Source organism: Elephas maximus, chromosome 3 (genome assembly GCF_024166365.1).
Source record: "Elephas maximus indicus isolate mEleMax1 chromosome 3, mEleMax1 primary haplotype, whole genome shotgun sequence".
NCBI lineage: Eukaryota > Metazoa > Chordata > Mammalia > Proboscidea > Elephantidae > Elephas > Elephas maximus.
In genome coordinates, this window is record NC_064821.1 from 125,533,660 (window position 1) to 125,560,671 (window position 27,012).

The following is a 27,012-nucleotide window of genomic DNA, read 5'->3' on the forward strand; positions in this document are numbered from 1 at the left end:
AAGAACTATCTAAATGGGATCAAAGTGTCAACAGCAACTCAAAAAATTTGATAGGAAGCTCAGGGGACAGTGAGTTTATGTTAATGAAGGAGGAACAACTTAAAAAAGGAAGGTGAGAATAGTTGTACAACTCAAAAAATGTAATCAATTTCACTGAACTGTACCCATAGAAACTATTGAACTGGTATATGCTTTACTTTGTATGTTCTCAACAAGAAGAAGAAGAGTTCATTTCTTTAATCCATGTCTATAATTGAGAATGTCTCTTCAGCAAAAGACACCGTTATTAGCATGAAAAGGCAGACAGAGTAGGGGACAATATTTGCAAAGTATACTTCCATCCAACAAAAGACTCATATCCAAAATTTTGGAATTCCCATAGTAAGGCAGACAACGCAATATTTTTTAAATGGGCAAAGACTTTACCAGGTACTTCACCAAAAAATAAATTAAATTAAAAAAATTAAAAGATTCAATTAGCCAATGGGCATATGAAATGATGCTCCCTACTTAGTCATCGAAGAAATGAAAATTAAAACCACAGTGTGACATCACTACACCCATCAGAATGACTAAAATGAAAAAAAAAAAAAAAAAAGACAAAACCAAGCATGGACAAGGATGTGGAGCAACAGGAACTCTGATATGCTACTGGCAGGAATGTAAATTGATAAAGTAACTTTGGAAGACTGTTTGGCAATATCTACATCTGAATAACCCAACTATTTCACATCCTAGGTACAGGCAGTCCCAGGGTTAGGAACACAGGACTTAACAGAGAATTTGTACTTGCCCTTTAATGCTGCGTAAATTTCCCCTCACTTTGAAACTACCGAGCCAACTCCTACTCACAACAAATTCTTCACCACAATCACCTTTGCCTGCTGCACATGCAGCTTTTAAATCATTGAAAAGGCTGCCAGCCTTTTCTTGCACTAAAGTAAGGCTAAACAAGAGCTCTTTATGAACCTGTTGCAACTTACCTACAAGTTCTTAAAGATACACTCAAGAACAGATCTCATTCCTCACTGAGGACTGCCTGTATATACCCAGTTGAAATGCATACATATGTATATACGGACATGTATAAGAATGTTCACGTAAGCACTGTTTATAGCTACCCAAATGCCCATCAACAAGAGAATACATAATTTGTTGATAATTCACACAATGTAATAGTATAAAAACCAAAAACCAAAACCAGTGCCATCAAGTCGATTCCGACTCATGGCAACCCTATAGGACAGAGTAGAACTGCCCCATAGAGTTTCCAAGGTGTGCCTGGTGGATGTGAACTGTCGACCCTTTGGTTAGCAGCTGTAGCACTTAACCACTACGCCACCAGTGTTTCCAGGTAATAGCACACAGCAATGAAAATAAGTTACAACTTCATGCAACAATATAAAACTCACAATGTTTAGTCAGAGAAGACGGACAGAAAGATGTGCATACGGCACGTTTCCATTTGAGAATCTAATGTGCGGTCACACAGTTAATCTGGAGAACTATAGTTCATATATACCCAGGACACTGCCTTTCCCCTTCTTTTGGTAACTCCCCATATTCCAAAGGAAAACTCATTCCAGTGACTTCTTAAGCATGTACACATGTACATACACACACAATTGGTACATAAGGCCGAGCAGGGCCAGTCACAGTCCCTCCATGATATCTATTACGTGACTACTGAGACACACAGCCCAAAAGACAAGGTTCTCTCTCAGCATGCAAAAAATAAGGCTGAAATTGTCAGTGGCCAAGCACCAGAAGGAAGCAGAGCCCTAAAAGGACATCATTTAAACACTCTGACTTAGCTCTACCTGAAGCCAAATAAACACTCTGGACTTTACAATTTCATAAGCCAAAAAATTCCTTTTTTTGACTAATGTCTTAGAAAAAGAACTAACATGAGAAAGCATTTATGTATTATGGCTAGGTCCAAACTAGCTTGGTTAATTCCTGGAGCAGATTAGCTTGGAACTGATTCTTAAACTAGCAAGGTTGATTCAGTTCAAGATGCTTTAACTGAGCACCCACTATGTACTAAGCACTTATCACGAAGACACGGTCTAAGCTTTGCACATGCACTCAACTTAAATGGGTATTTGCAAATGAACTGTTCATAATTCAGTAAGGCCTATGAGAAATATGTGATGTCAAGATCCTTCTGATATCTTGAGTTTTTATGTTTTCCTCTTACCAACTTGCAGTTTTTCTCACTAAAGCTATCTTTCATAACTAGTTAACTGTATATACGACATTCTCTTTCTTCTGTCATAGATACCACTCTAGAATCTGAAAATGCTTAGAAATTTTTTTTTTGCTTTAAAATATTAAAAACAAGTCTTACATTTATAGTAATGTTAAATTCAGATTCTGCTATGGTGCATTTAGAACGGAAAATATGCAGATTTCCTTTAATTTTATTCAGTGATTTTAGCTTTAAGGATGTTTATTTCGTCAGTTTTTTTTTTTTTTTTTAAAGCCAGTCAGGCGGTAATAAATGATGACTTAACCCTAAAAGCCAATGCTCCACCTGTCATAGGATTTTCAGTGGGTTTGGTCAGCATAACAATCAAGATCAACAATTGGGACCAAGAAAAACCTTAAGAGCAAATGAAATAACAAAAAGGAAACAAATCAAGGCAAAGATTCACAATGATTCAGGATATTTTACCATTCCTCTCACAGAACACAGTTCTCCCAGAAATTTCTTTCGATATCAATGTCAAGGTCTAAATATCAAATGCAGAGACCTTGAATCTTATCAGATTATGCAGCAATTCCTCTAAATTTTTATATTTTTACTGTCATATTCTCCCAGACAGCACATAGAAAATAATTTTCACCAGTGTAATAATAATACACAGGAGCAGCTTCTAGAATAGTACCTCTAAACTTGATCCTCTACCACTTCTAAGAATCTACAGGGGAAATAAAAGATCTCCCAAGCCAGTTTCAGTATTTCAAAAACCCATGTATCACCCACAAATCATATACTTATATTGTAATCATTAGTTCTCCTTACATCACTTTCTGGGCTTCTGACTAGAAAGTCAAAACTCATATAGAACACAAATTATCTCAATGCTGATCAGAAGTATTAACATAATTTATTCAGCAAATAAAACCTTTCAAACTTTGGACTGTGAGCAAAAATAATAAATGAGATCTGTAAAAAATCTCATTATTTTTGCTCACAATCCAAAGGGAAAAGTTGTAAACTATCATCCAGAAAACATGTGTATATAAAATTCACGCAAAATCAAATCTTTATTCTGCTGCTAATTGGAAAATTTCATGTGCTAATACAGCTGGCCAACGATATATCATGTGCTAGAAAACATGATACTGTAAAAACATTAACGCATTCTCACAACCATAGAGCAATACATTACTGCAAGGCTTCAGGTCTTCATATTTACTGCTCCATCTGCCCAGAATACTTTTTCCCCTAATGCCCACATTTTCTTCAGTTTCTCACTTCCTTCAGCTCTCTGCTCAGGTATTACCTTATCAAAGAAGGATTCCAAGAACACCTTATTACCGTCTGACATATATTAGGCCGAAATACATGAAATTGCCAGTTTTGTAGGTCATAAAACACTCACATTTCTGCAATGTAATAAGGTTCAACCTAGTATTTGCTTTTTCTCTGTAACCCACAACTTGAATATCAACTATTCCTGAAGGACTTTACCTTTTTTTCTTCACTTTTATACCTCAGAACATAGAACTGTGCCTGGTGTTCAATTAATATCTGTTAAATGAATGCATAAATGGTTATACAAAATACACTGATTTAGACACATCCATAAAATAAAGTACAAATACAGCTTACCCCATTTGAGCAACCACTTAATATATTGGTTCATTTCCTTTCATTGTTATTTTTATGTGCATTTTTAAAAATCAGACTATGGACACACATACATATTTAGTTTTGTATCCTGTATTTTTCAATTAATATGCCACAAAGTTGAAGTCTTAAAATTATTAATGGCCATATAAAACATTATAACCAGTTAGTCCGTAATTTAGCCATTTCCATTCTGTTAGGACATTTTGGCTGCTTCCGGTATTTTACTACTTATCATAAATAACCCTGTGATGAATGTGTTTATGTCTGCATCCCTGATTACTTCCTTAAGATAAGACGTGTTGGGTCACAGAATAGGAACTAAATCTCAGATTTTAAAAAAATTCTGTACAACTTAAAAATCACATCTGAAGATGACATGCCATAAATACAGCCAAAGTCAATAAAGGTTAAAAAGGATACTTGGTAGAACATTAACAAGGCTTTCTGATACTGACTGCTGAAGGCTATAGAATGATTATAACACCGATTCTGAGGTATTTCAATTTACCTAAGGAAACTTTTCTTATCTGAAAAACTGCATAGTAACTTGACACTTGACACAGCAACATTTATCAAAGAAATACACAGGTGTCAAATGCCAAATATCTGATTATCAGGACCTCAAAGTAAACATATTCCTCAGGAACCACTGCCATGTGCCAATTTATTTCAATGTTGTAAGGACATGGCCCAATTTCCCACAGTAAGAAAACCTACACTGTAAAAAGTTATTTACCATGGAACACAGTACATCAGGAAAAAACAGGTGCCAAGTCATCAGTTTTCCCTACTAGAAGAAAGAGTTTCAAGTTATTCTGTCTTATCAGAGTCTAATTTTTGGCTTTAATATCACTCATCCCTAAAGTTCTTTATCTTTTTATAGCTTTCTTTCTACATTAATATTCTTTTTCCCAAATAGTATGTTCATCAGAGGATGACACCATCAAAATCTCTTAGAAAATGCCTAAGTTGGATATTCCAAATTAAATTCTGCTTCATATCTAAACCACTTTATTTTCCACTAAGTATTTTTCTTTATCAGAAGATATAAATTAATGCAATTTTCTGCTATTTCTCTCTAGAAACATTAGTATCAATTTCATCCAGATATAAAAATTTCTGTAAGTCAATGGAAAAATCAGTGCAGAGCCACATTCTAAACTAATAACATTAATACAAAAGATATTTTCCCTAGAAGTGAAAAAATAAAACATTTATGATTCCATAAATAACAATAAAAAAATATTTAAATTTAATACATTTCAAAAACAAATATTACACGATGTTATTTGCATAGAGTTCAAAATCAAGTAAAACTAATGTATACTGTCAAAAGTCTGGATAAATATTCCACTTTCGGGGAGGAAGTAGAAAGCGACTGGAAGGAGGTGCTGCTAATGGTCCTTCTTGATCTAGTTGCTGGATGCTCAGGGTAGTCTTCATTGGTTCACAAGTATGTCTCTCTTAATAAACAAACGTAATGTTCTTGGTGCCGAGTAGCTAGCCTGTATTTCTCCACCTTACATCCAAGGACACAACTGAGAAAATGATTTCCAAAACTCCTGTTGTCTTTTTTTTTAAATAAGATTTTATGTCTGTTTCTAGTTCTCTGGCACACTTTAAGTCACCACAAATTAGCAAAAGCTATCAACACCTCTCAGTCCCTTCATGTCATTAAAATCATCTAAAACCTGTCGTTTTAGCCAAATAGGCAGAAAATGGATTCCTGGAATCCAATCAAGTGGTGAAGCAACCTGGGTGGGGTTTATAGAACTTGATCAGGCAACAAAGTTAAAAAGCAGTTACAAAAGAATTAAGAAAGTCTTAAACTTGAATTCAGAAAAAACGAAAAGGGTATCATCTTAAAGTTCTATTATGATCATAGGGCCAATTTTTGGTAACGGCCCAGTGTGTCCATCTGTCATGGGAAAAACCACCTGGACAAAGTCAGCTTCCAAGGCCAACATCTAGCCTTAAATCTCTGGCTGATGAACAGCCTGTCAAAAGACATTATCTGAACTATGGTCATAAACTGTGTCAAAGAAATCTCAACTTCAGAGAGCAAAACTGTTCCCTTAGGTAAAGTAACTGACCTTCCAACCTCCAAGATGACTGAGAATTTATTATTGAAATTAGGTATAGCATACCAGATACTGATATTTCTGTATTAAGTTTAAAAATACTCTTTTTTCTTAAAGTTCTTATAATGCTTAAAAGAATTTTAACATTTTAGAATCTGACAGTTCAGCTTTATGATTCTAGATTTAAAATAGTGACTGACTTCAGACTTTTGAGTTTAAATTTAAAGGTATAAGAGTATTTGGTTTGGTTAATAAGCAATACAGGAATGTTTAAGAGAACTTGTGATTCATGTATTTACAAGTTTTAAGTACTTGGAAACATTCTGCTAGTTGAAGTTTTATATTTACCTCATAAAGCATCTGCAGTGCTTAAAAATAATATACAGTAAATCAAATGCAATGTAAGTCAAGCTCTATGAATGTTAGCTATTAGTAGTACTAACAGCTAACATTCATGGAGCATTTTCATTGTGCCCAAAATTGTTCCAAGCACTTTACAGGTTAAACCCGTCCGTTCAACAAATAATCACTGAGCACCTACTATGAACTAGGAGTTGTTTCAGGCTCTGTGAACTAAGTCACGGCAAACAATAAACACTGGATATGAAAAAAATAAAGCAGGAAAAGAAGGAGGCGGTATTTTAGATAGAGTAACAAAGGTCACAGAGGAACTATCATTCACACTGAAGTCTACGTAAATGATGACCCTTGGAAACTCTCTCCTTAGAAAAGACCTCTCTAGAAGAGGTGACATCTGAAACCCAGAAGTGAGGGAACAAGTCATGCAAATATTTGAAAAGAGTATTCCAGGAAGACAGAACAGTGAAACAGGAGCAGGTTAATCCCCACAACAACCCTATGAAGTAGTTCTATTATCACCATTTTACTTGGGAAGGACGTTTTAAGGGAGATTTAATCTGCTCAACTAGAATTACTAAAATATTAATCAAAGTCCCCAACTAGAAACAAACATTCCCAGTTTATACTAAATTTGCTAGATTTAGTAATATAACAAAATATATAAGTTGAAATTAAAGACAAGCTTTTAAATTTGATTTTAATTACTCAAATATTTTAAAAACCAAAAAATGTAAAAAGTCTTTTCTATACCCAAAAGCAAGTCATAGATATAAAAAACCTCACACTGATACATCATTGCTTTAAACAATTTGTTAGAACTAGAAATCTAAATCTAAACAGATTAAATCAAACTACACGTTCTTTATCATATAACATCATAGAATAAAATTTCCTCTTAAACAGGTTTGTTTTAACTTTCTCCCTTCCAGAATGAAAGCCACTCTCCTCAACACAAGAAAGTAAAACAGGATTTGAGTAGCTATTCTTAATGTTATCTCCTCAATTGATGGGCCTCTTTCTTCCTTACTGATCTTGCTTTGAATTTAGCTAAACCAGACCTTTTTGTGGCCCTTGAGCATTTTCTGCAAACCTTAACCCATTCAGCGCTCTAGTTTCCTACATTCTTACTGGTGCATGACTTCCTTTACTAACCATTAGTTATCTACCATTACTTATATGGGTATCTCTTTTATGTCCTTTTAAAGTTTATTAAAAAATACTGATGTGGAAATCTTAATGATTTTCTTTAGATATCTCGTACATTTTTCTCATCTCAACAGAAACTTTTTGTAATTTAAGCCATAGCTTTTCATTTTTAAGAGCCTCCTACATTATTGTTCACCCTATCTGTATACTACCAATCTTTTTCTGAACTTTCTGAAATCCACTTTCCTATGAATTTCTACCAAAAATGAATTCCAAGATGATATGGTCGCTGCTTTTGATTCTCAATATTTCATTTCAACCTGAGAGACAAAAGAATATAGAAGGGAAAGCACGGGCTCACGAGCTGTGTGAGTTCTGTGAGCCACCATTTGCACAGCTATAAAATAACAAATAGCATTTATTGAGCACTTGTTTTACATATTGAGCACCTTATATACTCCATATATATGTTGTTGCTGTTAAATGCTGCTGACTTGGTTCCAACTCATAGCAACCCTATGTAAAACAGAACAAAACACTGCCCAGTCTTGCGCTATCCTCACAACCGTTGCTATACTTAGCCCACTGTTGCACTGTGTCAATCCATCTCGTTGAGGGTCTTCCTCTTTTTCGCTGACCCTCTACTTTACCAAGCATGATGTCCTTCTCCAGGGACGGGTGTCTTTTAATAACATGTCCAAAGTACATAAGATGAAGTCTCACCATCCTCACTTCCAAGGAGCATTCTAGCTGTACTTCTTCCAAGGCAGATTTGTTCGTTCTTCTGGCAGCCCATGGTACATACGATATTCTTCCCCAACACCATAATTCAAATGCATCGACTCTTCCTTAATCATTGTCCAGCTTTCACATGCACATGAAGCGACTGAAAATACCATGGCTTGTATCAGGCACACCTTAGTCTTCAAAGTGACATCTCTGCTTTTTTAACACTTTAAAGATGTCTTCTGCTGCAGATTCGCCCAAAGCAATGCACTGTTTGATTTACTGACTGCTGTTCCCACAAGTGTTGACTGTGGATTCAAGTAAAGTGAAATCCTTGGCTTCAATCTTTTCTCCATGTACTATGATATTGCCTATTAATTTTTGTTTCCTTTATGTTGAGATGGAAACCCTGGTGGAGTAGCGGTTAAGTGCTACGGTTGCTAACCAAAGGGATGGCAGTTCGAATCCACCAGGTGCTCTTTGGAAACTCAATGGGGTAGTTCTACACTGTCCTATAGGGTGGCTATGAGTTGGAATTGACTGGACGGCACTGGGTTTGGTTTTTTTTTGACATGTTGAGATGTAACCCACACTGAAGGCTGTAGTCTTTGATCTTCATCAGTGTTTCAAGTCCTCTTCAATTTCAGTAAGCAACGCTGTGTCATCTGCATATCACAGACCTCAATCCTGATGCCACATTTTTCTTCATATAGTCCAAGCTACTCTAATTATTTGCTCAGCATACAGACTGAATAAGTATGGTGAAAGTATACAACACTGACACACAGCTTTCCTGATTTTAAACCACATAGTATCCCCTTGTTCTGTTTGAGTGACTGCCGCCTCGTCTGTGTTCAGGCTTCACATGAGCACAATTCAGTGTTCTGGAACTCCCATTCTTCGCAACGCTATCTATAACTTGTTAGTATCCTGCGGTGCGATGAATCGCTTTTACATGGCCTTTCTTGCCATAGTTTTGTAACTCTCACCCAAATAATAAGTGGGACTATGCAATTAAGGGAACTGTGGCCCATCAAGGGGACTAGTCAGTTTTGCTATCCTGCTAGGTTTAAAATGAGGCACCCCAGAGGTGGGAATAAAGGATCTCACCACCACCAAGAAAGAAAAGGCAGGAGTGGAATGCGTCCTTTGGACCTGGAATCCCTGTGCTGAGAAGCTTCTGGAACCAGGAGATGGAAGAGGGAGCTGTAGCACCAAGACAGTGAGAAGCAGTGGCAGAGAAACGGGAGAAGCAGAGACAGGAGACCAGAAGGGGACAGTGAGGTCGGCTTCCCAGCCCATGGAGCTAGAAAACTGAGTGCCTTCATGCAGGAGGCTTACTGGAAGAGTTGAGTGCCCCTAGGTACTTATCAGCAGAGTTAAAAGAGGTTTGTAACACTTGCCCAAGCAAGGAAAAGTCCGAGCCAAGGGGCTAAGGGGCCAAGGGGCCAAGGGTCAGGGAGAGATCTGCCTCGGGGTATGGCTGAGAAGGGGCTGTCCTGATCAGAAGAAGTGTATCCTGAGTTGCTCCTGACCTTGAACTGTAATATAACCTGTTACTTTCCTAACAGACCCCATAAATCCGTAATTGTGAGTACTGCCTGTGAGTTCCATGTGGCCACTGCAAGAAATTATCAAAGTTAGAGAAGTAAGAGTGTGCTGTGGGAGGGACAGACAGTGTTAGAATTGGTAAAAAGGGCTGGGAGAGATGGTATGTCTGAAAGGTATGTCTGACCTCCAACTCATAAGAATCAGTCTCGGACTGCTGATCTTGATTCTTTTCCCACCTTGTGAAATTAAGAGGTGAGATGCCTCTGCCACGCCATTATTTACAGTTGGTGTCAAAAGCAGGGATCACGACAGTGGCTCCAGACTGATGGAAGCATGGGACTTTGTGAGAGAAAGAAGGAAGGGGCGTGAGAAGTCAAACTTTTGATTCTTCATGGCTACTTCAGTTGTTATCTGCAATGGCTGAAAGGAAAGTGAGAGATGTTATGCTACAGCTCAGGGCAGTACCTTGGAGCAAGGGTCAGGCCAGTTAAAAGGGATGACTGAGAGGGTGCCAAGGTCTTCTGGTTCCACCCAGCCAGAGGCCCAAGGCCATATACATAGGGATGGGGAGACAGTCAAGGGGCAGAGAAGATGAAACTGGAATGGTTTAAAAAGGGGTATGCGTTTAGATTTTGTTTATTTTAATGTACTAAGGATATTACCTAGTGTTGTGAAACAGTCCTAAATGTATGGTAGAAATTAATATTGGTTATCATAGTTTGCAGAAAGTGTCTAACTCCACCTTCAGCCAATACTTGAATAAGACATGCTAAAAGAGGAACTAAGATTTGTGGGAAAGAAACGGACTGTTCATTTCAATGCCGTAGCCCTGTGTATACCTGAGCCCCACCCTAACCCTTCAGAGTCAGGAAATTTTGCATTTGAAAAGACATGCAGGCCTACTCAGAACTGCTGAGAAATTTAAGATTTGCATTTGAAGGAAGGACCTACAAAAAATGACTTGTGTGCTTTTTGGATTTCAGATAAACAGTTTATCTTTGGATGCACTGAGGCAGGAAAAGTCAGTGTTCATCAGAAGAACCCCTCCTTCTAGAACTGGAAGCTATAAGGGAGCCCGTGAGTAAAAACCTTGGTAGGCTCACTGGTGGTAACCACTTGGGTCCACTCAATGAGTAGAAGTGGGGTAGGTACAGCAATGAAGAGACGGGCTGAGTCTGGACACGTTCCATTGGTGCCCCCTGCCCTAGCCAACGGGGGCTAGGGATGAGAAAGAAAGAACGGGCTGGCTAGTTTGAAGTGCTAGGAGGTGTGTATCAACTCCCAAGCCTACTGATAGTAGCCATTGTGACCTAGTCTAGATGGCTAGGGATGAGCTAAGAACCAACCAAGTGAAGAGGAAGATGTCTGCTACCATGAGATGGTGTCGATTTCTGCAATTTGATGGCCTGCTCTGGACTGGACTTTGCTTATGAATGTAGATGCCCCAAGTTCCAAGTGGAATAGAATATTCTTCAAGAGACCAAGGAACATGTTTGTCTCTTAAGAGTACTGGTTTGATACCAAATAAACGAAACCCGCAGCCGTTGAGTCAATTCCACCTCATAACAACCCTACAGGATAGAGTAGAACTGCCCCATAGAGTTCCCAGGGAATGCCTGGTGGATTCAAACTGCTGACCTTTTGGTTAGCAGCTGTAGTACTTAACCACTATGCCACGACTGGTTTAATAGGGATGGACAATTTAAACACTGGTTAACCAAAACGGGGGTGGGGGGTGGGGGGTGGAAGGGGCATAAAGTCATGAAGTGGCTGGCTTACATGCTTTTGTTGAGTGTGCTTAGATTTAAAATGAGGGAGACAAAGGAAGATCTCTACTGAACAGGTTCCTCTTTGATGGATCTAGCTAAGAGAAGGTGGGGGAAGATATTGATAGGATTACAGAATTCAGTTATGAGTACTAATTGTCAACAATTAATGATAATTAATTAACAATTAATACTGATTGTAAAACTGTGATTGTAAAATCTAACTGTAGAAGCTCCGAGTATGAAAGAGTGGACTAAGGGTGAGGTACTGCGGGACTGGAATACATTGGCTGAATCTAAAGGCCTTTGAGGGTTTTGCTGTGCTGACACCTCATAAGGCTCAAAGCAAGGGAATAATCTTCTCTCAGTTAAATTTTATCAGATATCAGAAGGGTGGAGCTGAGGTGACTTTTGAAGAACCTGATCAGATCAGACCGACGCCTGCAGAAGACCTGAATGGCTGGTACCTGACTAAACTCACCCTGAGGATTCTTTGCCCCAGTGAAAGATCAATTTGTTAATGACTGTTTTGGACGGATAAACTAACCGGGAGGCAAAGTTATCCTCCAAGTAAGAAAGAACCATTGCTAGAAAAGCCATAGAGCAGCCAGTGGTACGATGGACTGCTTTTATATGGCCTTTCTTGCCACGGTCTTGTAACTTCCACACAAGCAATAAGGTGGGATTATGCAAATAAGGTAACTGTGGCCCACCAAGAGACTGGGTAGTTTTACCATCCGGCTAGGCTTAACACGAGCCACCCCAGAGGTGGGAAGACACCATTATCAAGAAAGAAGAATCAGGACTGGGGCACATCCTTTGGACCCAGGATCCCTGTGCTGAGAAGCTCCTGGAACAGGAGACCTATAGAAAGCTGGCAACATCAAAGACGGTGAGAAGTAGTGGCAGAGAAACAGCAGGAGACGGATACAGTGGGCTTCCCAGCTCACAGCTTAGAAAGCTGAGCACCTTCAGGCAGGAGACATACTGGCAGGGTGGGATGTCTCTGGGCACTACTGGCAGAGCTAAAAGAGCTTTGTTAACTCTTGCCTGAGCAGGACAGAGGCCAGGCCAAGGGGCTGAGGGGCCAAGAGCCAGGGAGAGATCTGCCTGGAGGTACAGCTGAGAAGGGACTGTCTTAATCCGAAGAACTGTATCCTGAGTGTTCCTGAACCTGAGCTGTAACCTGTTACTTCCCTAACAACCCCATAATCAAGAATTTTGTCTCTGAGTTCTGCATGGCCATTGCAATGAATTATCAAACTCAGCAGAGAAGTAGAGTGCTCCATAGGAAGGACAAATGGTGTTAGAACTGGTAAAAAGGGCTGGCAAGAGGAGGTATGCCTGACCTCTGCCTCATAGGAATCAGCCTTGGGCTGTCGATCCTGACTCTCCTTCCCCCTTGTAAAGTTAGAGGAGGTCAGATGCCTCTACCATGCCGTTTTTAAAGAACCACATCGTTGAATGTCTTTTCACCGTCAATAAGACACAGAGCTCTTTCCACCTATGTAGAAAGTATTGTATCTATTTACAAGGAGGAAAACAAAGGCTTAAAGTTATACAGCTCAAAGGGCTAGAGCCAGGACCTAAACCTGATTCTAAGCCCATGATCCTTTTACACTACAAAAAAAGACTATAAAATGGGTCCATTTCCCAAAAAATATGTTCAGTAATGTTTAATTGCACATATCCTTCACCATTCTTGCTTGTATGGTCAGAATCAATTCCACACCAGTTACTCTCTTCAAGACAGTAATCTTTTAAGAGATTAAATTGCCAGCAAAACAAGAACTATTCCAAAGTTCTGATATAATTATTATGTATTTTTCAGTTAATTGACTGGTTAAAACTAAGAATTATATCAAACTAAGACTATCAAAGATATTACTGAGATATTTTGTGTTGAAAGAGTCTTACATACAACTATAAAAACCTAAGGCTGGGGAATTCTGGGAAGCTGGTAGCATGAGTTAGATCTAGGTTCTTGACCCTCCCAAGATTACTAATGGGAGGTGGAGCCAAGATGGCGGGGCTGTCAGATGCTTCCTGTAGTCCCTCTTACAACAAAGACCTGAAAAAACAAGTGAATCAATTATACATGACAATCTAGGAGCCCTGAACATCAAAGACAAAGCTAAGGAATCAGACTGAGCAGCAGGGGGATTGAGAGACAGTTCAGAAGCAGTGCGAAGTTACCAGGCCTGACCTGGCCAGTACTGGCACCCTGCAGCCAGACTGGCTGGCATGAATGATGAGGTAAGCAGTGGCGTTCAGGATGCATTTTCCACATCAGGAAAGACCAGGTGGTGGAGAGTCAGCTCAAACCTCCAGAATTGTGGAGAAGCAGCATTTGATCGGTGAAAGATGGGTACAAGCATCTAAACTACTGCGAGGATCAAAAGAAAAAAAACCCTCCTTTTGGGAAATACCTCTCTCCCATTTACCTGCTCCTTCCCCCTTCTGCCCTGGCCCATGGCTAGATTCAGAGATTAATGCACTCCCTGGGCCAAAAGTAGGACCCCACACACGCCCTGGGCCATTCTCCCAGCTTTGGAGAGGAAACAAATTAACAAACAGGAAAAAAATAATCTGCCAGATCCCCTAAGCTGGGAACTCAGGGTAAGCACAGCCCTTTTGCCTAGGCACAGGCATTAGGGGTCCATGGACTCTGAATGCCTTTCATCCCTGCACAGACCTGTGTGGGGCCATTTCAACAGCACAGGCCCTCATTAGCACAGTATACGAGGTTATATACCTGAACCCTATTTTCATCTGTATCTGCTATAAGAGGGAGTGGCAGACTTGTGACACTTGACACCGCCCTGCCCATTAAGCAGGGTCCTCACCATCCACATCAGGGGCCTGAGGACTGGCGGCTCCACCCATTCCACCCAGCCACCTGTGACAGGGATCCAAGAATAAGTGGTGACTTCCAGTCCTTACAGCCAACAACACTAGGTGCCCACAGTCTGGCTGCAAAACCTACTTACCTACACGCTCTAAGGAGCAGGGACACACCTCCTACCCAGACACTCAGGGGCAGAAGTCAGCCCTCTGCCTTGATCAGAGCATGACCCCCTACTTCAGCCAGGTACCTGTGCCTACTCCAATCACCCCTGCCCATCTAGGACTGTAGGTGAGAGCCTGCATCATACGCTCAGTGACCGACGAGCTGGGCACCTGGGTTGAATCTACATACCTAGTAACAGCTCTAGCCACCTGGAGACAGGACATATGCCAATAATCAAACTAGCTCACGCAACCAGCCTATCTGGGCATATCAAAACAAAGATTACCGATAAACACAAGAAATCTGTGCCTGGTCCAGAGGCACTCTAAATCTGTGAGCAGAGTACAGCAGCAAAAAGCTGCAAATGAACCCAAGTCAATGACAAGTTCTATATGGTAGGAAAAGCTCTTTGTTCCCTGTCTCTGCCCTGTATCTCCCATTGCCATGGTCCAGAGGCTGCAGTGCAACATGCACACTGACCACTCCAGCAAACCTCACGTCTCCAGTGAATACACCACTTGCCTGAGGACAGAGAAAGGTCCCAACCTCCAGCTGAAATTAACAGAACTCACTGGTGGTCTCTTTGGGGTGTGCTTATCTCTCTCCCTTCCAGCAACATGGACAAATGGCTGCCATGATTCCAGTTGATCCATGGCTTGCCTATGTATGCAAAGGGACCCAAGGTCTGGCTACAAGATAAGTAGGCCATCACACAGCAGGGGAGAGAGCTTTGAATAAGGATGGAGGGCTACACTGAGCACTGCTGGTTGTTCATGTCTTAGGCTTCCTGATCAGTTTCTGGAGACCCAAAAAGACATAAACACAGCAAAGAAGGACAGACAGGGATAAGCAAAGATTAAGGCTGAACTACCTGGTGGAGTGACTGATCACTGCATACTCTCTCCTGCCTGGGAACACTGAAACTCTGGTCTGGGCCTTTTGAACCTTTCAAGGAAGGAAAGTGCTATCAGGGAGAGTAAGAGGAAGTAATAAGCAAAGTCTGAAGGTCCTGTCTGTCTAAGAGTTTCTCACAGGAAACAGTGCTGCCAAAAACACCGAATTATGCGTGGAATTGAGAAAGGTAACATCTTGTAAAATTCTAATGTCCTGGATTCAACGAAAAATTGCAGACACACCAAAAAATGGAAATGATGTCTCATCTAAAAGAACAAGATGAAGGGCATGGAATCACGTCTATGAACAGATTGGAAGAATATAATGAAATGATATTAAATGCACTCAAAGAACTAAAGGAAAACCCAGGCCAAGAAATAAAGGAAATCAGGAAAATGATGAACAAAGTGACAATTTAAATAAAAACACTATATGTAAATTTTTTAAATTAACTTGAGATGCAAACTTTCATCTAAAGCACAATAAAATAAAAAAGAAATAGACACTATAAAAAAAAAACAAACACTGGAACTAAAAGAGGCAGTGACTGAAATGAGATACTCATTGAAAGGACTGAACAAAAGATTTCATCAGGCAGAAGAAAAAAATCAGCAAACTGAATGATAAGGTAGTCAAAACTATAGGCACTAAAGGGCAACAAAGAAGGCTCAAAACTGCTGACTACAGTTTAATGGATTACAGGACAATATCAAGCAAACCACAAACCAATATATATATCATGGAAATCCCAGAAGATGAGAGGGAATGGGACAGAAAGAATATTTGAAGAAATAAGGGCAGAAAACTTCCCAAAGCTGACAAAGGACATGAACCTACAAATCCAAGAAGCTCAACAAATTCCAAGTAGGATAAACCCAAAGATATCCATGCCAAGACACATCATAATCAGACTTTCAAAAACAAAAGATAAAGAGAGAATCCTAAAAACAGATAAGTGAATAGTCACGTATAAAGGATCCTCAATAAGATTAAGTGCTAGTTTCTCTTCAGGAACTCTGGAGGCCAGAAGGCAATGACTACTTAAAGTGCTGAAAGAAAAAACTGTCAGCTAAGAATACTATACCCAGAGAAACTGTCCTTCAAAAATGACGATGAAATTAAGACATTCCCAGAAAAACAAAAGCTGAGAGTTCAAAATCCACGAGACAGCCTCTACAGTAAAGGCTAAAGGGAGTCTTTCAGATGGGAAAGAAAGAACAATAGAAATTAACTTAAAGCCACATACATATAGATTTCCATTAAAGATAACTGCATGGGCAAGCATAAGAACATGTTTTAGGGCACTCTTAGTTGCTAATTGTTATATCCTTCATGCTTTATAATGACAAGTGCATAAAAACAAGAATAAATTTATAATTGTTAAAGGGCACATGACTGATAAAGATGTAATTAATGATAACAACATAAACAGGGGTGGAAGGACCATATGGCTATAGAGTTTTTGTATGTCACTGAACTTAAGCTGGTATCAATTTAATCCGGGTTGTTATAAACGCAAGATGTTAAATGTAATATTCACGGTAACCACAAAGAAAATACCTAAAAAACACACACAAAAGGAAAGGAGAAAGGATCCCAAATGGCTCACTACAAAAAAAGTAACAAAACACAGAAGTTTGTAGCATTAGGGATAATAATACACACACAAAAAAAAGGTGTTAAGACACACAAAAACAAATAAGATGGAAGAACAAAGTCCTTCCTTCCTGGTAATTATACAGAATGTAAACAGACTGAACGCTCAATCAAAAGTCAGAAAGCAGAAGAATGGATTAAAAGACATAGTCCAGCTATATGCCATTGACAAAAGACACATCTTAGGCCCAAGGACACAAATACGCTGAAAGTTAAAGGATGCATAAAAATATCCTATGTAAATAGTAACCAAAAAGAGTAGAGGTGGCAGACGAAATGGCCTTAAAATAAAAATCTGTTATAAGAGACAAAGGGTTTTATATAATGATAAAAGGGTCAATTCATCAAGAAGATATAACTATTATGCTTATGTATGGACTTAACATCAGAGAAAAGTCCTAGGGCGCTGCAAATGATTAAAGTTCTTGGCTGCTAACCAAAAGGTCCACCCAGAGGTACCTCAGAGGAAAGACCTGGCAATCTACTTCTAAAAAATTAGCCATTGAAAACCTATGGAGCACAGTTCTACTCTGCTCCATTTGGGGTCACCATGGTTTGGTTTTTTTAGTACCATCACAGCACCTAAACACACAAAGCGAACACTCAAAGAAGTGAAGGGAAAAATAGTTCTTATGATGATATTTGGAGACTTCAACACAAGACTCTCAATAATGGACAGAACATCTAGAAAGATCAATTAGGAAAGAGAGGACCTGAACAACATTATAAACCAACTAGACTTAACAGACATATATCGAACATTACATCCAAGAACAGTACAATATACATTTTTCTCTAGTGTACAGGGATCATTCTCCAGAACAGACCACATATTAGGTCACAAAGCAAATCTCAATAAATTTTAAATGACTGAAATAATATGAAGTATTTTCTCCAACCACAATGTTGTGAAATTACAAACTACTAAAAGAAAACTGGAAAATATACAAATATACAGATATTAAATAACACAGTATCAACCAAAAGGTCAATGAAAAACATCAAAAGACATATCAGAAAATACTTAAGAGTTGAATGAAAATGAAAACACAACATATCAAAACTTCCAGGACACAGCAAAAGCAGTGCTCAGAAGGAAATTTACAGCTGATAAGGATTTCAAAATTCATTGCCATTAAGCTAGTTCCTAATCATACCAACCCTACAGGACACTTTGAAGGGAGAAAGGTATGGCTTTCTACTCCAGTAAAGATTTACAGCCATGGGAAAATGACCACTGCAATGTATTTTCCATTACTGCAAAAGCAGTACTGACAGGTCAAATCAATAAAACTAAAGGAATTTGAATCTCAGGAAAATTACCACTACTAGGTATTCTTCATTATGACAAAAGCAGTACTAACAGCTAAGAAGCAGAAACAGCTGCCCTGGAATACTGTGGAACTGCTTACCGTTGTGCATTCCACCTGCTACATATGGAAGCAATGACTGGGCCCTAAGATTGAATGTAGGGTAAGAACAACTTACAGGAGTTCCAATCTCTTGAAAAGTACGACTGCAATGCATTATTTCTTATTTCAAACATTATTTACTGTTCAGAAGCTAGAAAAGCAGGGAGCTGGTAACACCTGGAAACAATGAATAGCGTCAAGGAGAAAATGGCCACTATGACTGAAGGCTGGCAATAGCTTATTCTCACAATAAGTATACTCTCATAAGAATATAGTAACTGGGAAACATAATGAGGAAGCTTAACTCACAGAAACAAAGGCAAACCTGTCAAAAGTTTAGAAAATTCACACATCTAGGAGGCATCACCTAAGACAATGCTCAGTCTACACAAAAAATGAGGCTCCAGCTCAGGGTTCTTGAGTTTCACACATTTCAAAAGGTTCCCTCCTTGATGCTAAACACATTAAAATCAGGAGGCATAACAAATGGGTGGGATATCTTAATTCCTAACGGTCTTGAAAGGGTTAGCAAGAAGTGGTCTTGCCATCCTTGCTTCTAAGAAGCATTCTGGCTGTACTTCCTCTAAAAGTGATTTGTTCTTTCTTCTGGCAGTCCATGATACATTCAATATTCTTTCCTATCACCACAATTCAAATATGTTAATTCTTCTTCCATCTTCCTTTTTCATTCCTCAGCTTTCGCATGTATATGAGGAAACTGGGTCATTAGTAAGGTAACACAAATCAAAGCCATATTGAGATAGCACTTCACGTTCGCTGGGTTGACTATGATCAGAAAAACAGAAAACGGGTGTTGGCAAGGATGTGAAGAAACAGGAACCCTCATTCCCTGCTGTTACGATCGTAAAGTGGTATAGTCACTGTAAAGACCCCTGGTGGCACAGTGGTTAAAGCACTCGGCTGCGAACCAAAAGGTAGGCAGTTCAACCCCACCAGCCGTACGGCTGAAGAAAGATGTGGCAGTCTGCTTCCATAAAGATTTACAGCTTTGGGAACCCCATTAGGCAGTTCTACTCTGTTCTATAGAGTCACTATGAGTCAGAATCGACTTGACTGCAATGGGTTTGGCTTTTTTTTTGGTTTAGCCTCCTAAACTGTGAGGAAAAAAAAATTTTTTTTCTGTTCTTTAATGCCACCCATTTGTGGTATTTGTTATAGGAGCGCTAAGAAACTAAGACACCTTCCTTATATTACTCCCTTGAAATTAACACCAACATTTATTATTCCGTAAGCCTGCATGTCTTACTTGAATCCTAAAACATAATTTTAGCTCATCAGTGCCTCTAGGTACTGAACTGCACTGTAGTCCACTTTAATAAACCAATACAGTCCTTGAACATGTGACATTTATCACTGTGTCAAGTTTTATCTGAAATACTAATCTGTAAAAGCCGCCTCGCATTAAATTACACACCAAAATAAAACACATAAAACAACAAAGAGTCTAGAACGACAAGATCTTGATGAATAAATTTAAAGAATTCTATTTTTAAAAGTCAAAGTCAGCTACCTTCAGTTCTGATTGTTCTGGTATCCAAAACACATTATTTTGGCAAAAATAGTCCTTGAATATAAGACCTGGAAGAAAATTCAAATAGAATTATAAAATGTGATACAAATAATTCATTAAAATACAATCTGTACTACAGTGCCGGAACAGCAAGGAAGGATACACACACACAAATACTCCCGAGGATAGCACCTCAAGCTCCAAAAGCACTTTGAGCGTTTAGGTTTAAATCCCAAGCTCTGAATTTAGGATCTACATTAACACTGCGAACGATACTTAACCTTCTGCTTCAATTTGCTCATTTGTAAAATGAGGATAACGGTAACCCCCTTATAAGGATGTTGTAAGGATCAGGTGATAATGAATATAAGTATTTAGCATATGCCTGTTGTTGTTAGGTGTCATCCAGTAGGTTCTGTATCATAGTGACCCTATATGCCTAGCACAAAGCAAATGTTTCGTAAATTTTAATTACTACTAAAACTTCAATAAAGTTAAAATAAAATCATCTAGAACGCTCTTTCTCACTCTTCAATATGCATTCGAACTGGCTAGGAATCTAGTTAAAACGAGACTGTTGATTCAGTAGGTATGGAAGGGGCCTAGATTTGCATTTCTAACAACCTCCCAAACAGGTGTCAAGGAACCACACTTTTGAGTTACAAAGATCTAGAGGCCAAAACCAAAAACCAAAGCCACTGCTTTGAAGTTGATTCCAACTCACAGTAACCCTACAGGACAGAGCAGAACTGCCCCATAGGGTTTCCAAGGCTGTCAATCTTTAAGGAAGCTGACTGCCACATCTTTCTCCCACAGAGCGGCTGGTGAGTTCGAAACGGCCTTTCAGTTAGTAGTTGAGCACTTTAACCACTGTGCCACCAGGGATCCTGATCTCCTCAAAGCAGCGTTTCTCAAACTTTAGCAGCATCAGAATCACCTGGGAGTCCCCTGGTGGCCCAGCAGTTAAGAGCTGGGCTGCTAACGAAAAGGTCGGCGGTTCAAATCCACAGGAAGCTCCTTGGAAAGTCTATGCGCCAGCTCCACTCTGTCCTAAAGTGTTGCTATGAGTCAGGATCGACTCGACGGCAATGAGTTTGATTTTTTGGGTTCAGGATCACCTGCAGGGCTAGTTTAATACAGATTTATGGATTCCACCTCCTGAGTTTGAGAGAATTTGTATTTGTAACAAGTTGCTGCTATTCCCAGAACCATACTTTGACAACTGCTGATCAATGGTTCCCAATTAGGATATACATCAGAACCACCTGTGGATTTGTTTTGAATGCAGGTGCCCGTACTATACCCTAGTATGGTTCTCAGCGTGTGGTTCCCTCATCTACTAAATCTGAAACTCTAGGAGTGGGTGGGACCCAGCAATCTATATAAGAAATAAAAAATTAAAAAACACCTTCCAGGCGATTATGATGTATGCTGAAGTTTGATAATCACTACCTTATAGCTATAACTGAATCACAATTTCCTTGCTTCAATTCTACTAACCACGGAAGGAAATGTGCCACAAAAGTTCAACAAATAAAAGACAACTAGAATCCAAAGTTTAGGTATGCGTTACTCTTAATTCATTCTTGAACAAAATTTATAACTTCAACAACTAGCTCTAACAATTAATGACTGAAAGTAACCAATATTAGTTTATAAAAGAAATTAAATGTATCAGACAGGCTAACCATAGCCAAAAGAAAAATTATGTACAGGAACACAGTAATAAATCTGTTTTAGAAATAAAAAAGTGAAATGAGAGGGCTAGAAAAGAACATACAAAAGAATTCCTGGCAACAAAGTTGCAGTTACAGTTACACTTTAAGTAAACTGAAAGGGGTTACTAGGTAAGGCTCTTTTGCTTTTCTCAATTTTTTAGTTGTCTATCATTTAATTTTATAATCTGCCACAATGTTGTACTGTTCATAAATAAAAATATTTTAAAGTAAAATGGCTTAAACTTAAATTGGGGCTTTTTTATGGGGAGGGGAGGTGATTCACCACATACTCGGAAAAAACAGTATACCACAAGGTATCATAAAAATGAGAATGGGAATCACTGCTTGAGGAATTCAGAGAGTGAAAAGAAAGTTGCCAGGTCACAGGACAAAAGTCCAGAAAGCTATCAGCAGGTCAAGAATGTTGTACCAAACTTTTCAAACAAAATTTTTAAACGGGAAAAAGAAATGCAAAATTACTATTGTAGGCCATCAATGACAAATTAAAAGCATACTGTTTGCCCAAATAGCATAAAACACAAAGAGGGTCTACAACCCAGTCTGAAAGCAAAAAAGACTTTTCTTTGATGTCCCCTCCTAGGTGTTGGTTATGAATTTAATCTTGTCTGCAAAAAAGATATGCTGAAATCCTAACCCCTGTACCTGTGAATGTGACCTTATTTGGGGAAACAGAGTTTTACATTTGTTATAAATTAATATCCTGGATTTGGGTAGGTCCCAATTCTAATCCCTTCTGAGTGGTGTTTCATAAAACTTAAGGACAGGGAAGCAGACTCACACAAGGGAAAGACAGCTTGTGAAGATACACCTCCAAGCCAAGAATCGCTCCAAGCGACCAATAAGGAAAGATCTTCCCCTAGAGCAGACAGAAAGCGTGCATATCCCTGGACTGGGACTTCTGGCCTCCAGAACTGTGAGAAAATAATTTGTTCTTCAAAGCCATCACTTTCCGGTATTTTGTTATGGCAGCCCTAGGAAAGTAAGACAGAGTTCTTGGAAAATATGAATGCCATGAGAAAAAACTGCCAACCCCTTCAGGTATAAGTTAAATTGAGTTCTAGAGTTTCTCAGGTTACTCTGATCAAAAAGGGTGAAGATGCAATAACATGGATAAATCTCAAAAACTTAATGTTGGGCAAAAAAAAGCAGACAACAAAAAATATACACTCTATGACTCTATGTTCAAAAACAGACAAAATTAATCTATAGTATCACAAATCATAATAGTGGTTTCCCTTTGCGGGGGAAGGAGGTTTAGCGACCAGAATAGGACACAAGGGAGTTTCTGGGGTTCTGATTATGTTCTGCTTCTGAGTGCTGGCTACACAGGTGTGTTCCCATTGTAAAAAATTCACTGAGCTTTACACTTAGGAGTACTTTCCCTGTGTATTATACTTTAATCACGTTTACATTTTTTAAAAAAAAGAAAAAAAAGGCAGTTTCTCCCTTAGAAAAACTAAAACACACTACTGCAAAAACAACCTAACAATGTTTATATTTAGTGAAGATGGTTCAGATAAGAATTACAGATTTGGAGATGGCAAGTGGAGAGTTAATACAGAGGATAAGAGGGTTCCTCAAGGGCTATCAGTAGATAAATCTTACATCTGACACGTACCTTTTTCAAGAGAAGTAGCCTTAGTAACTTCCTTTATAACACTGTCAAGCCAACCAAAAAGCATTATTATACTTTATGAAACTAATAAATTTGCTTTCTAATGGCAGAAGTGTACAAGAAACGCAAGATCTATTTTCCCTGAATTTCTGGCCAATAAAAAAATAACTAGGAAGGGGGTAAATAGTGCTAGAACACCATTTGCAACTCCCATTTCCTGAACCACTTCAGTGATTATTTCTCAAAATCAACTCACCCCTCAAGGGGAAACAGGACTCAGGAAGAAATAGAAGGTATAAATTATGTTCTAATCCCTTTAAATCTCATCCCACCCAAAAATCAAAGGAAATTTCATCACGTCAAGTTCCTCATCTGCAATTCTCTTATGTGATCCTCAAACACAGGACACAGACATTTTCAAATTATCTATTATGGCTTCACATTGACCAAATTACTTAATTTGACTTTTCTCCCCAGCATTAATGTAACCACACCAACCTGCTAACAATATGGTATGCTAAAGTAATTATATAATAAAATAATCATTGGGGGCCATCGCTGTTTTAAAATGCAAGCAAATGCAAATACCTTTTTTCCAATTATTTTAAGATCTTGAAAAATTATGTCATAAAGAAAAAAACCCACAGCACTATAAACAGTAAGAACTTTCAATATTCAAAACGCTGCCTGTGGCACAGATGTCCTCACTACTGCTTACCTGGAACTTCTTACATTATGCATGATTAACTTGCAGTAAATGTACTCTTAGTGCATTAAGATGTCCAATTCTTAACATCTGAAGAAATACTGTGATGTTGTAACTTGATTCCTACAACTGCTAATTAGCACGTTTTCATTAAATATATTACAGGCATATGATGTCAAATTGTATACTGCCGTTTTAAAAAGGAAATACTTTAAGCACACATCCTAAACTTTTGATCTTGGAAGTTAATTGATCTAATTCTACAAAATGTACCAAAGTAATCTTTCTGTTTATAACCTCTAGTACGGTAGTTTTAAATAGTTTCGTATTTTGTCTCTGCTCAAAGAAGGAGAAATTATGTAATTCAATGCTACTAAATTCTGGAGTATGGGGAAAAAATTCAAATTTTGGCTAAAATGAAATTATAACACAGTGTTGTAAAAAATGAGCTTTATTGTCCTCAATTTATAAAGTGCTCTTAAAATCAGTAAGAATTTGGTGGTTCCTCAAAAAGTTAAACACAGAATTACCTTACGACCCAGAAATTCCACTCCTGGGTTTATAACGCAAAGAATTCAAAGCAGGGATTCAAAAAGATACCTGAACATTAATGTTCACTGTAGAATTACTCACAGTAGCCAAAAGGTAGAAACAACCCAACTGTCCATCAAAAATTAATGGATAAACAAAATGTAGTATACTCATACAATGGAATATCATTCCACCATAAAAAGGAATGAAGTTGTAGTACACACTACTACATGGATAAACCTTCCAAAAACAGGGTTTCGAACCAGTTTTGTCCTGTTCAGTCACGGACAATGAAGCAAAACCCGAATGGGCACACATTTTGAAGCTGAGTGAACCGAACAATAACCAGAACAGGAAAAATTACAGGTCAAAGCCCTGCTAGAAACTTAATCTCCTACTTAGAAAATAAGGGCAGCGCGCGCATTGCATAGCAACCAAATCTCTGGATCGGCAGAGTCAGAAACAGCTGTGCCCCGTTCAAAGATGGCGGCTGACCGCACTGCTTTGAGTATGTGTCACTCTCCCCAGTCCTGGCAGTAGTCCACTCTCCCACATCAGGCTCCCGAAAAGGTTCACTACGCCTCTTCCAAGTCTCCCATTCCAGGGCTTCAACCTGTAATTCTTCCTGTTCCAGTTACCCTTTCACTTCACCTAAATTTTAAAAATTCAGGTCCGTTTCGATTTGATTTTGTAGGCTGAACCAGTTTGAAGCCCTAACCTAAAACCAAAAGCCAAACCCATAGCGGTCAAGTCCATTTCCACTCACAGCAACCCTATGGGACATAGCAGAACTGCCCCATAAGGCTTCTTTGCACAGACTGCCACATCTTTCTCCCACATGATCCCACTTAAATGAAATACCTACAACAGACAAATGCATAGACATAAAAAGATTAGTGGTTATCATGGCTAGGTGGACGGATATGAAGTAACTAATAGGTAGTTTCTGTTTGGATGACAAAAATGTTTTGGAAAAAAGTTACGTTGGTTGCACAACACTGAATGATTAATGCCATTAAAATGTACACTCGAAAATGGTTAAAATGGCATTTACATTGCATTTTCATCACAATAAAAAAAATCAGTAAGAAAACAAACACCGCAGTAAAAAGAAAATCAAGGCGAAGACACTAAACGTGTGTTAAGAATCATCTAAAGAACAATACTAATACTTTTTAAAGTTTGGGATAAAATTAAATAAAACATTCAAAATGTAAAAATGAAGCATGTTAAACCAATGGGAAAATAAAGGATTACTTAATAGATTTAATAGTGTTTATTCATTACATTTCTGAAGAATTTCTCAGATTGAGAGTAGAACAAAGTTAGAAGATGAAGTTTGATTACATTAATTTTTAATTTATATCTTAAAAATCCACAAGAGAAATACATTAAGCATGTTTCACATCAGTAGCCATCAAAGAAATAAAGTGATACAATATGTCTTACACCTTAAGAAATTAACAGCCGTTATAATATTTAAAGTTGGTGAGGTATGAAGCAAGACCCACTGATCCCTTTTGATAAATACTGCAGCAATGTTTTCTCCCCCCAGTCTTTTTATTGTTGTAAAAATACATATAATACGACATTTACCAACTCAATGCTTTTCACATGTACAATTTAAACCCATTGCCATCTAGTCAATTTTGACTCATAGCAGCCCTACAGGACAGAGTAAAACTGCCCCATGGAGCACCTGGTGGTTTGGAACTGCTGACCTTTTTGTTAGCAGCCACAGCACTTAACCCCTAGGCCACCAGGGTTTCATTTAGTGATACCAATTACGTTAATAATCTTGTACAACCCTCACCAATATCCACTGCATGGCAATGTTTTAAGGGTTTTTAAAATGTTCCTGAACGTCATTTCTGGCAATATACTGAAGAGATAATACTAGATACAAAAAATGTCTCATCTGTAAATACATTCTTTACACTGTTTATATGTAAAAAATTAGAACAAGGGATAATATGATACATCTGCCACATGAAACATTGTATAACCATTCGTAAAGATGGTTATGAAGACTCACTGTAAGAATGCGACAGTGTTACCTAACGGATAAAAAAAAAAAGCAAGACATGAAAACAGATGTATTATCTAGTTATGTAAATGATACATTTTTAAATGATCAAAAAAATATCAAAACGCTAATAATGGTCATATTTATTCCCAAGATTTAAAGTCCTCAGGCTAGCCTTTAAAATCATTAAAACATACACACACATTTCATACTTCAGTCAACACTACCTACCACCACCCTATCACTAAAGAAGAGTAAGGTTTGAATTACCATACTAAGAAAGCCTGAGAAAGTAGGCAAAGCAGAAAAAAAATCTACTTCAAAATTTAACATTTCTTACCTCAAGACACTTGGCTGTACTAAGCATAGAGACTCAATATCAGGGTTCTAGAGTATAGAG

General features: G+C 38.5%; 1 protein-coding gene across 7 annotated transcripts in view; it reads right to left on the reverse strand.

The window, feature by feature from the left end:
- The window catches only part of ZZZ3 (zinc finger ZZ-type containing 3), a 115,915-nt gene that overhangs the window by 82,344 nt on the left and 6,559 nt on the right, over window positions 1-27,012 (reverse strand). For 2 of the 7 annotated variants that reach the window (XM_049875588.1, XM_049875584.1), the window contains exon 1: window positions 19,996-21,663. The exons of 3 other annotated variants lie outside the window; for them this stretch is intronic. The gene's annotated coding sequence lies outside the window, so the exon portion shown is untranslated. Of the gene's footprint in view, window positions 1-19,995; window positions 25,625-27,012 lie in introns of those variants that run through there. 2 more of the 7 variants (XM_049875590.1, XM_049875586.1) reach the window with 2 other exon arrangements.